Genomic DNA, 12,500 nt, shown 5'->3' on the forward strand with positions numbered 1-12,500 from the left:
GAGAAAGAAACGAAAAAAAGAAAGAATATTCAAGGAGGCAATTAGTGGGTAATTTTATGTGTAAGATTAGGATTGATTTTATTTTATGTACAAGGAACATTGAAGGATTTATCGGTAATATTAATATGAAGAATCAAGCTTAAGTGACCATAAAATAATTTTTATGCAAATAGACTGGAGTTCAGTGAAGAAAGGGCCGGGGGTATGGGTTTTAAATGTAGAGGTTTTGAAGAATGAGGACTATGTGTTAAGTATTAAAGAAATTATTGAAAAAGAAAAGGAGAATGGAATGTACGGCGAAGATAAAAGGATATGGTGGGAAAATGTTAAATATTTAGTTAAAAAATTCACAATAAAGTACAGTAAATTAATACAGAGAAGTAAGAGGAAGAAGGAGAGAGAAATAAGAGAAAAATTGGAAAAAAAATTAAATGAGAATGGGAAAGATATACAAAAAATAAAAGAATTGGAGGGAATATTGAAAGAAATGGAAGAGGAAAAATATGAAGGCGCAAGACTAAGAAGTAAAGCTAAATATACTGTGGAGGGTGAAAAATGTACAAAGTTTTTTTTTTGATTTAGAAAAAATAAGAGGGAAGGCTGGTATGATTAAAGAAATAAGAGGGAAAAATGGTGTAGTTGTGGAAACTAATGAGGAAATATTAAAAGAAATAAAGGCATACTATGAAAACCTGTTTAGTACTGAGGGGGTGGGGGAAGAAGAGAAACTGGAGTTACTGAGGCAAATAAAAACAACAGTAGGAGAACTAGACAAAAAAGAGTGTGATGAAGAGATTAGAGAAGAAGAGATTAAAAGAGCAATAAGTGAATTAAACAAAAAGAAAAGTCCAGGTGTAGATGGTTTGGGGAGTGAATTTTATATAGTTTTTAAAGATTTTTTAACTAGCATTTTAAAAGAAGTATATGTAGAGGTGTTTAAGAAAGGAGAATTAAATCAAAGAATGGGAATGGGTTTAATGAAATTGATATACAAGAGAAAAGGAGAGAAGACAGATTTAAAGAACTATAGACCGATTACAATGCTAAATACTGATTTAAAGATTTTATCTAAAATTTTAGCCAACAGATTGAAAGAAGTCATGCCGAGTATAATTAAAAACTAACCAAGTGTATGGAGTGAAAGGGAGAGACATAGCAGATACAACTATTAGTATAAAGGATATGATAAGATACATACATGATAGCAATAAAGATGGGTTTATTATCAGTTTAGATTTTGAGAAAGCTTTTGACAGGGTGGAGCATGGTTTTTTTATTTGATGTTTTAAAAAGTTTTGGTTTTGGAGAGAATTTTATGAAATGGATTAGGATTTTATACAAAGGCGCAATAACAAAAATTAAATGTAATGGGTTTTTTAACACAGTGTTTTAAAATTACTAGATCGATAAGACAAGGATGTCCATTGTCAGCTCTTTTATATTCTTTAGTTGCAGAACCTTTGGGATTGGCTGTAAAACATGGAGAGGGGATAAAAGGCATAGGCATCGAGGGAGGGGAATGTAAAATTTTTCAGTACGCGGATGACACAACATTATTGTTAAAGGATCTGAAGAGTGTGGAAAATGTAATTAAAATTGTACAAAAGTATTGTAGGGGATCAGGAGCTAAAGTAAATGAGGACAAAACGCTGTATATGAGATTTGGAGGGGCACCGGTTTTAACAGAACATTTTACCTTTAAGGAAACTAAAGAAATTAAGATTTTAGGTGTTTTAATGGGGAGGGATGAAAAGAAAGCAGATGAAACTATGTGGGAAGAAGCTTTAGGAGGGATTGAAAGAAGATTGAATTTTTGGAGAATGAGAACATTAACTTTGAAAGGGAAGGTTTTAGTTCTTAATGTTTTAATGGTTTCGAAATTGTGGTATATTTTATATGTGTCATCTATGCCGTTGTGGGTACACTGTAAAAAATTCCTGTAAATTTACATGGAAATTTAACAGCAAATTGCTGTTTCCATGTAATAACAGCATTTTGCTTTTTTTTACAATGCATTATGGGAAGACTTGTTCACTTCGGGTTGCGTGGTCGATCAACAACAATTTGACACTGTTATTTAACAGTACTATACCCTATTTTCATTCAATGAGCACAAGGCGCCAGTTTGGAATATCAGATTGAGGTAGGTTTGCAACGATTTATTATTTTATTATCTTTAAATGACCTATTACTTTAAAATATAACATCTTAAACTTCTAATAAAGCTTCTGTGATTTAAATCAGATGCCTCAATTAAATCATGTGTTTTAACTAACGTTATAGGCAAATAATTGGTCGACCGATCCCAGACTGCCATCATACAGCCATCTTTATTACACAACACAGGTAAGAATCCCTAATTTTCATCCAACCTGCATGTTTTACCAAACTTTATCCAAGTAATATGAATGGGAATGAACGAAATCAATATTTTTTTCTTTTGTGTTATGTGCACATTTCAGTCCATGAGATAGAGACATAGACAATAATTTATCTGCCGGTATAACTTAATTTGCCGCTCCGCGCTTAATTTAATCGCCCTTTTAAGTAGCCTAGCCTACTTATAAAATAACAATATAAAGATCCAGTGCATCCGGTTAGTGAACGGTTAAGATTTGCAGGCACACTCATAACATGTGTGTAGGATAAGTTAGTCAAGCATACACGTGAATAATGAAGTTTGAGTGTTTATGAAACGGGCACATGTACAATTTATTTATTTATTGTCAGTAAATGGTAGTGAGGAACATTTTAAATTCTTGTAATTACTAGGTCAACAAACCGCTGCTGGCTTGATCGCAAAACATAATAGCAGCAACAGCGTCTTGCACTGCATCTGTTTCAGACATTTTAACGAAAATCAATGGCTTCGGTAGTTATTAACTAGATAATTCAGTTTTTTTTTTTTCTTGTGTCGTAATGTTAACGTGCGCATTCAGTCCATGAGAGACATCTAGAGACATAGACAAATCTGCCGCTCCGCGCTTATTTTAATCGCCCTGTTATCAACTTAGGCTACTTATAATTAAAATAGCAATATCCAGTGAATCCGGTTAGTGAACAGGTAAGATTTGAATGCATATTCAAAACGCGTGTGTAGACTACTGCCAAGCATGCAAGTGACTTATGAAGTTTGAGTTTTACGAGTAAAACTCGAATTTAATTTCGAATTACGAGTGTTTATGAAACGGGCTTTTTTGTAAGTAAATGGTAAGTGAGGTATGAACAACATTTTAAATTCTTGTCTAATTAGCTACTGTGAAGGTGCCTTTTCAAACCGCTGCTGACTTTATTGCAGCTACTAATAGCAGCATAACAGCGTCTTGCACTGCATCTGTTTCAGCCATTTTATAACGTATTTTAACGAGAATCGATGGCTTCGGTAGTTATTATCTAGATCTGTTCTTTACAACATGTTTCATTGTCAGCTCATTGTCAAGTTCAACCAAACATGATAGTCCTCTAATCATTTACTCCCATCAAAATATAATATTTTTTTGAATATGTTCCTGTTCTGAGTACAAAAAGCCTTTTACCTCTGTAGAATATTATCAACGTTATCAGCAAGTATCACGTTAAGATTAGTCAGTTGTCTTAAATTGTTATCTTTGACAATAGATGTCTGCCACTCCTGCTGACCTCGAAAAGATGGGGAACCTGCCTGTGAGTCCTCGTTTGATCCTGCTTGGTAAGTATATCATATTAGACATGTCTGCAATTTATTTTACAAAAACAAGGCTCACGCAAGTTTTACTATTATGAAAGGATTCACATTTAAGTGCTTCATTCTAGAGTTTACCGTCTTTGAATCATGTTTTATTACACTGTGCTGGTTTGAATTTGAGGACATTTTTATTAATCAAAGACAAGTTTGAGTCTTTACAAAAAAATCACTACACTTTATTGTATTGTACACTTTTTTTCCCCTCTCGGAGGCTGGCTTAGCATTAAAGGAGAACTCCGGCGCAAAATCAAAAAAAAAAAAAAAAATCCCAGAGAACATTCGACTTGGTACCAATGTGTTACTACACCCGAGGTTCATCTTGCACCGGAGTTCTCCTTTAAGTTAAAAACAGACTAAAACAACCTTTCTTTTTCCTTTTTTTTTTATAGAGATATTGTAGGTTTTGTTAAATTGTAAGACATGACATTGTGTGCATTTTTTCAGGTTATAAAATAATGTACTAATTTCTAACTACATTTTCTACACCAAACTCTCCAGAGATCATAGAATAACCATTAATTTATCCATTCCTTTATGATCCAGGTGTTAATCCGGGCCAATGGATGAAACAATGGATGATCAGCCTCGAAGGCCGAATAATCTGCGAGGGTGTGCAGCCAACCTTTATCTCTGGACTTGCTGCATTGTTCTCTTCGTATTACATTTTTAATTTGCAGTACCAAGAGGAAGCAGCATCCACACTAGAATTCCTTCAAAGGTAACAAGTTTGGACTTATTTTATTTATTTCTAATTAATATGTTAGTATTAGTATGGTGACAATAGAATCCTCAAGCCATCCTTACTTTCTTCTTTGAGCCGAACACAGTCGGAGTTATAAAGAGAAAATAATATTCTGGCTTCCCAGCTTTGCAATGGCATTGAATAGATCCCGAGTTTTTGAAGCTCCAAAAACCGCATCCATCCATCATAAAATCCATACGACTCCAGGGTGTTAATGAAGTGAAGCGATGGTTTTTTGTAAGAAAAATATCCATGTTTATAACTTTTATCAGCTATAATCACTGGCTTCCAGAAACAGCCGTACGCGAGTTCCAGATAGAGTCGAGTTCCGGCAGAAGAATGACCTTTGACCCGACATATGAAATCTTATATCAAAGTCCTATTCTTTCAAAACGTCTTAAGCCCTATTCGGACGGGACTAGCTTCACAGGGGGACGTTAAAGAAATTTATGCTTGACAGATGTACTTTGAGATTTGAATCCTGTCCGAATCTGCCATGTCTGTCTTTTTCTCACACGACCTCTGTAAAAATTCCAGAGCAAATGACCTACTGTTTTTCGTCAAACTCGAGGGTCCTCAGATTAATCTAATCCTGTCCGAATGCGAATGTCTGTGATTGCCAAAAAAGTTTTTTTCCAAAACACTTTTTCTTGTGTGTTTTAGTCAACGTGAACTACCATAAAATCTCTCGCCGGTATTCAAGTTTCTGCTTTTTGCGCACCGATAATGGATGTAGATGTGACGCATTCGTCAGTTCAAACCTAAGCTTTCGCTACGTCTTCGCCATACGTCCTACGTCATGCGTCAGGTCAGAGGTCACCCTTCCGCCAGAACTCAACTCAATTATGAACACGCATATGGTCATGCCATGATTATATTTTATAAATTTATAAAATAAAGATATCTTTCTTAAAAAAAAGGCATGGCTTTCCTTATTAGACATTTATTAACCCCACTGGATACATATCGATTACTTTTATGCTTTATTGATGCGTTTATTGGAGCTTCAAAAACTTTACAAATCTGGGAAGGATGTTATGCATTATGGCTGGAAGAAGAAAGCCATATACACTTATGGTTTGAGGGTGAGTAAATTATGGGATAAATTATTGTTTGGGATTAACTATTCCTTTTAAATCATTGTTCACTGAAGATATTATTCTCTTATTTTTCAGACATTTTTGCATTTTGATGGGTGCTTAATTGTATGCACTGAATAGTACTTGACTAGTATTTTTTTATTTGCCTATTTTAGTTTACAATAATTGAGCAGAATTTATCTGGTGTTGTATCAGAATAAAAAAAAAAATACTAACTTGTCTTTATTCCTTTTTTGTAATCCATGACAAAAATAATGTGCAGGGTTATAATAGCATTTAGAATTGAAATTATTGGGGTTTCATTGTAAAAACTAATACTGTAAAAAAAAACAGTTAACTACTGGCAGCTGTGGTTGCCATTATCATACTGTAAAAATACGGTGTGTTACTGTTTTTGAAATTAACAGCTAAATACTGTTTTGACAACTACAGCATATAGCTGTTAAATACCAGGCTGTAAAATTACAGTTTTATACTGTAGTTGTCAAAACGGTATTTAGCTGTTAATTTCAAAAACAGTAACACACCGTATTTTAACAGTATGATAATGGCAACCACAGCTGCCAGTATTTTACTGTTTTTTTACAGGATTATTTTTTACAGTGTAGAAAAAAGGCTGATAAAATGTTTTTTAGATTTTTTATGGGAAGGGAAGCAACCAAGAATAGCATACAACACTTTAATAGGAGCAGTGAAGAAGGGAGGACTGGGGTTAATGGATGTGGAGCAAAGAAAGAACAGCTTGAGAGTGAAAATAATAAAAAAGTACTTGGATGAAGAAAACGAAGTGGCATGGAAGAGAACAATGGGGCATTTTTTAAGTAAGTGTAGTAATTTTAATTTGGGGGACAACATTTTATGGATGAAAGTTAAAAAATGGATGACGGAGGGGCTGCCAGATTTTTATAAAGAACTGATGGGGGCATGGGGCAAATTTTTAACGAATGTGCATTTTAAGCCACAAGGCAGAGAGAGCATTTTAAATCAGCCTTTATTCTTAAACAACGGCATTTTAAGTCAAGGGAAGGAGGTTTTTTTTAAGAAGTGGTGGGATGTGGGAATCACGAAAGTCAGAGATGTTTTATATGAATTCAAAGAGGGGTTTTTACCAGTGCAATACATTGTGGATGTGATGGAGGAGGCAAAGGAGGATTATAGCAGACGAGAGATAACAAACAAGTATGATGTAATTAAGAATGCAATACCTCAAGAGTGGATAAACAGAATTGACAACATGGAAGAAGAGAAACCTGGGAAAGATGTGTATGTGAGGCTAGGGGAAAAACTGTGTGCTTTTAATGAATGTACTGTAAAAATGTTTTATTGTGTTTTTAGAGATACTGTTTTTAAGAAACCTGTTGTAAACGAATACTGGATATGGTTGTTCAATGATGTAAAAGAAGAGAATATATGGGGGAACATGAATGGTAAAATTGTACAGACGAAACTGGAGAATATGGAGTATTTTATCAGGAACAAAGCAGTATTCACAGATGTGATTTTAAACAAAATTGGGATGGAGGAAAGTGCAACATGTAAAGTATGCCAAGATGCAGATGAAGGGTTTTTACACTTGTTTTTATATTGTGATGAGCTGAAAGTTTTTAATGAGAGATGTAAAAACATGATTTTAATTTTGAGAGGAGTTGAAATTGGGGAATTTGAGTGGGAAAAGGTGTTCATGTTGGGAATTAATGAAAATTGTAAAAACAAGAAGATCATTAATTTACTTGTGATGTTGATGAAAAGTGCGGTATGGGAAAGAAGACTAGTGGTGAAAAAAGAAAATGTTTTAATTGATGTGTGGGGAATGTTTAGGAGAAAAGTTGAGAAATATGTTGAATGTCTGTTTTATTACTTTAAGTTGGAGGGAACAATGAATCTTTTTAATTATGTTTTTACTCAGGAGGTCTTAAAGATTTTAAATGACCTGGGGATGGAATTGTCATTTTTAAAAGACTAAACAATGGAATGAGTGTTTTTTAGTTATAATTTGTAAGATGTCTGACAGCCCAAAACTTTAGGAGTGTCTATGTTAAAGAAAGCATATTATGTACCTTTGTATGTTAAAATTTGATATGTATGTTTGAATTGAACAATTTCTTTAATAAAAAAAAAAAAAAATAAATAAAAAAAAAAAAAGGCTATGCCCGATCTCGTCTGCTCTCGGAAGCTAAGCAGGTGTGGGCCTGGTTAGTACTTGGATGGGAGACCGCCTGGGAATACCAGGTGCTGTAAGCTTTTTGGAAACTTTTCACTTAGTATATAATAATTTTGCCAAAAAATAGAGTCAATGCCCGATCTCTGAATATTAGCAGGTTTGGGCCTGGTTAGTACATGGATGGGAGACTGCCTGGGAATACCAGGTGCTTTAAACTTTTTGGAAAATTTCATGATTTATATAATAATCTTGCAAAAAAAAAAGAGTCAATGCCCGATCTCTGAATCTTACCAGGCTTAGGTCTGGTTAGTACTTGGATGAGAGACTGCCTAGGAATACCAGGTGCTTTAAGCTTTTGGGTTTTCTTTCCTACTTATATAATGTACTGACGATTAGATGGGCTGGTCTTTAAATAGCCCTCTCTTTGCAGCAGTCTTCGCTTACGGCCATACCAACCTGGTTATGCCCGATCTTGTCTGCTCTCGGAAGCTAAGCAGGTTTGGGCATGGTTAGTACTTGGATGGGAGACCGCCTAGGAATACCAGGTGCTGTAAGCTTTTTGGAAACTTTTCACTTAGTATATAATAATTTTGCCAAAAAATAGAGTCAATGCCCGATCTCTGAATATTAGCAGGTTTGGGCCTGGTTAGTACATGGATGGGAGACTGCCTGGGAATACCAGGTGCTTTAAACTTTTTGGAAAATTTCACGATTTATATAATAATCTTGCAAAAAAAAAAAAAAAAAAAAAAAAAGAGTCAATGCCCGATCTCTGAATCTTACCAGGTTTAGGTCTGGTTAGTACTTGGATGAGAGACTGCCTAGGAATACCAGGTGCTTTAAGCTTTTGGGTTTTCTTTCCTACTTATATAATGTACTGACGATTAGATGGGCTGGTCTTTAAATAGCCCTCTCTTTGCAGCAGTCTTCGCTTACGGCCATACCAACCTGAGGGCGCTAGAGAGCTAGTGAGAAACAGGAAGTGTGTTGGCTATAGGGAGGTGAGAAAGGCTCACCCAAACTTTTGTGTTGTTTTTTTGCGTTGTTTTTGTTCAAGATAAGTATTTTTGTTTCTAGTTTTTAGTGTTATTTTTGTTATTCGTCCTCCCAACAGCTTTGCTGTTTGGGAGGGATCGTTTTAGTTTTGTGTTTTTTGTTAAAATGGACGGATTAACGGCTACAGACATGGATTTGGCAAAACAGACAAGGCAGCTAACTGAAAATGGACTGGATCAAAGACAACGAGAAAAGGATTACCCAGAAAGGCGAATGAAACGGATCTATACCAAGGAAGCAACGGTAGTGATTGATTTGACGGAGGTACAAGATGGGAGAGCAGAGGACATTATAGAAGCATTGAAAGACAAGATCGAAGTGACTAGCATACTAGCGGTAAGACCAAAAATGATGAAACAATATGAAATTACATTGGAAAAAGAGGAAGATATTGAGAAACTAGAAGAAGGATTGATGATTAAAGGAAAGATTTGTGAAATTAAAAAGTTGAACAATAAGGATTTTGCTGTATCTTTCATGCATCTGCCTGCTTACTTGGAGGATGACGATATTTTAAAGAAGCTGGAGGGATGGGGGGTGACTCCTATCTCACAGATCAAAAGGAGATTCTACCCGGGCACCCGCATTGAGGATGGAACGAGATTCCTGAGAGTACGGTTTCCAAAAGAGGTGGCTTCCCTGCCCTACAGCACGAGAATGGAGACGGAAGAAGGACCTCAGTATTTCAGGGTGATACATAGCCAGCAGGTGAGAACCTGTAGGTTATGTATGAGCCCTGAACACATGATGAAGGACTGTCCTGACTTCAAATGCTATAAGTGCTCGGAAAGGGGACATTTCGCGAGGGACTGTAATGCGGTGAGGTGCCCGGACTGCAGGCTTGTGTTAAACAAGTGCGAGTGCTGGTTCGGAGAACAACATCAGGAGGAAGAGCAGGGGTGTGGGCAGATGCATGAGGAAGCCGGTGAAGAGGAGCTACACGAAAACACAGAAGGAACACCAAGAGAGGATACCACAAGCACGGACGTTGAAGAGGAAAGTGAAAGGACTGGATCAACGCAGTGCGGTGAGGAAACGGGGTCACTGATGGAAATAACTGATACTTTACAGATTCAACTGGAAAAGACAGAGGATCAGGAGTGGGTCAGCGAGGATGGGAGAATGGACAAAGACAGTGAATGCATCGACGATGCCGGCACTACAGGAATCAATAAAAGAAGAAGACAAACTAAGGTAACACCAAATTTAGAGAAAGCCAAAAGAAAAGTATTAAAACAAGGATGTGAGGAAAAACAAGACAGTGGGGAAATGGTAAAGGAAGGAGAGTGAATGAACTGACAAAATGGGGATTTTATGGCTTTTATTTTATTTTATGGTGCTGAAAATTGTGGCTTTTAATGCTAGAGGATTAATGAATGTTTATAAATTTGAAAAGGTGAAGGAATTGTGTCGAAATGAAGATGTGATTTTATTGCAAGAGACAAACTGGAAAGAGAATGTTATGGAGGATATTAGAAAAAGATGGGAAGGGGAATTACTTGTTAACAATGAAGAGGAAAAAATGGGAGGAGGAGTGGCGGTTTTAATAAGAAAAGACAGAGGTATAAAGACAAAACTTATATATAATGATAAAAAAGGAAAATGTATGGTGGTAGAAATCGAAATGGAAGAAGACAAATTTGTTTTAGTGAACGTGCACGCTCCCAATGGAGAAAAAGAAAAGAAAATATACTTTAATGTTTTAGCTGATGTAATTGAAAAATGGGGGAAGGTGGTGATTGCAGGGGATTTTAACACTGTTTTTAGTAAAATGGATATGGCAAATGGGATGGTTTTTAAATCGGATGGGGGTAGAAAAGAACTAAGGTCATTGATGGAAGAGAAAAATATGATTGATGTGTGGCGGGAAAGAAATGGAAAAAAGAAGGAATTTTCAAGAAGACAGTTGGTGGGGAATTTTATGTGCCAAACCAGAATAGACTATTTTTTAAGTACCAGAAATCTTGAATGTTTCATTGATGGAATATTTTACAAAGAAACAACCTTAAGCGATCACAAAATGGTTTTAATGACGATGGATTTTAAAAGACAAACAAAGGGACCTGGGGTGTGGATTTTAAACACTGAGGTTTTAAAGAATGAAAGTTTTAAAAAAGAGATTGAAATGATATTAGATGGGAGGAAAAAAGACCTGATGTATATGGAAGACAAAAGGCAATGGTGGGAAAATGTTAAGTATGATATTAAGAAATATTCTATGAACTACTGTAATTTATTACAAAAGGTTAAAAGAACCAAGGAGAGAGAAATAAGGAGAACTCTAAAAGAGGAGTTAAATAAAAACGAAGTAGATGTGCAAAAAGTAATTGAAATAGAAAATACGTTGAGAAAAATAGAAGAGGAGAAATGCAAGGGGGCAATGTTGAGAAGCAAAGCAAAATATACGGTGGAAGGGGAAAAATGTAACAGATTCTTTTTTAATCTTGAGAAAAGCAGGGGGAGAGCGGAAACAATTAAAGAACTTAAAAGTAGGAATGGAATGGTGGTCTCAGATACAGAGGGGATTTTAAAAGAAGTTAAATCATTTTATGAGGAACTTTTTAAGTCTGAGGGGGGAGATGAGGAAAAAAGGAATATTTTGTTGCAACAGATAACAAGGAAAGTTGGCGAACAGGATAAAAAAATATGTGAAAGGGAAATAGAAACTGAAGAGATCATACATGCCATAAATCATTTAAGAGTGAGGAAAAGCCCCGGGGTAGATGGTATTGGAAGTGAGTTTTACAAAGTTTTTAAAGACAAAGTAAGCGTGATTTTAAATGAAATTTTTGAAGAAGTTTTTAAAAAAGAAAGAGTAAGCCCAAGAATGGGGCTAGGATTAATGAAAATAATATACAAGAAAAAAGGAGACAAAACTGAGCTGAAAAATTTTAGACCCATTACAATGCTAAACACTGATTTTAAAATTTTAGCCAAGGTCTTAGCAAACAGATTAAAAAATGTCATGCCAAATATAATAGAAACAAACCAGGCGTATGGAGTAAAGGCGAGAGATATAGCAGATGTTACTAGCAGCATTAGAGATATAGCAGGGTATATAAAAGAAAAAGGCAAAAGTGCTTATGTTATTAGTATGGATTTTGAAAAGGCTTTTGACAGAGTTGAACATGGCTTTTTATTTGCAGTTTTAAAGGAATTTGGGTTTGGGAATAATTTTATTAAATGGATTTCGGTTTTATACAGGGATATTTTTACAAAAGTAAAATGCAATGGTTTTTTAACTCAACCTTTTAAAGTTTTAAGATCCATAAGACAGGGGTGTCCATTGTCGGCGCAGTTGTACTCATTGGTAGCAGAACCTTTAGGGCTTTTAATAAATAGAGAAAAAAGAATAAATGGAATACAAATGGAAGAGGGAGAAGAATTAAAGAAAATATTTCAATATGCTGATGACACGACAATTGTGGTTGAAAATGTAGAAAGTGTTAAAAGAGTGATGGAGAAAACAAAACTGTATTGTGAGGGTTCGGGTGCAAAGATAAATGAAGAAAAAACTGTATACATGAAATATGGAAGGGCAGAGGTTCTTACAGGGGTCTGTAAGTTTACAGAGGTGCAAGAAATAAAGATTTTAGGAATAATTGTAGCAAAGAATGAAAAGGAGGCTACGGACAGTATGTGGGAAGAGACGGTGGGAGGGATGGAAAGAAGACTGATTTTCTGGAGAAGCAGGTTTTTAAGTTTAAAAGGGAAGAT

At 35.4% G+C, this 12,500-nt stretch overlaps 1 long non-coding RNA gene and 1 other non-coding gene across 2 annotated transcripts; both read left to right on the forward strand.

Annotated features, from left to right (window-relative positions):
* The first annotated feature begins 1,924 nt into the window (after nt 1–1,924).
* LOC113090199 (uncharacterized) lies at nt 1,925–5,613 on the forward strand. Its single transcript, XR_003286932.1, has 3 exons — nt 1,925–2,346; nt 3,619–3,688; nt 4,268–5,613. It is a non-coding gene; the product is annotated as an uncharacterized LOC113090199 (long non-coding RNA).
* A 2,552-nt stretch (nt 5,614–8,165) lies between these two features.
* Nucleotides 8,166–8,284, forward strand: LOC113090221 (5S ribosomal RNA). The gene has a single exon (XR_003286952.1). It is a non-coding gene; the product is annotated as a 5S ribosomal RNA (ribosomal RNA).
* The last annotated feature ends 4,216 nt before the right edge of the window (nt 8,285–12,500 follow it).

Source organism: Carassius auratus, unplaced genomic scaffold, assembly GCF_003368295.1.
Source record: "Carassius auratus strain Wakin unplaced genomic scaffold, ASM336829v1 scaf_tig00053340, whole genome shotgun sequence".
In the NCBI taxonomy this organism is placed as follows: Eukaryota; Metazoa; Chordata; class Actinopteri; order Cypriniformes; family Cyprinidae; genus Carassius; species Carassius auratus.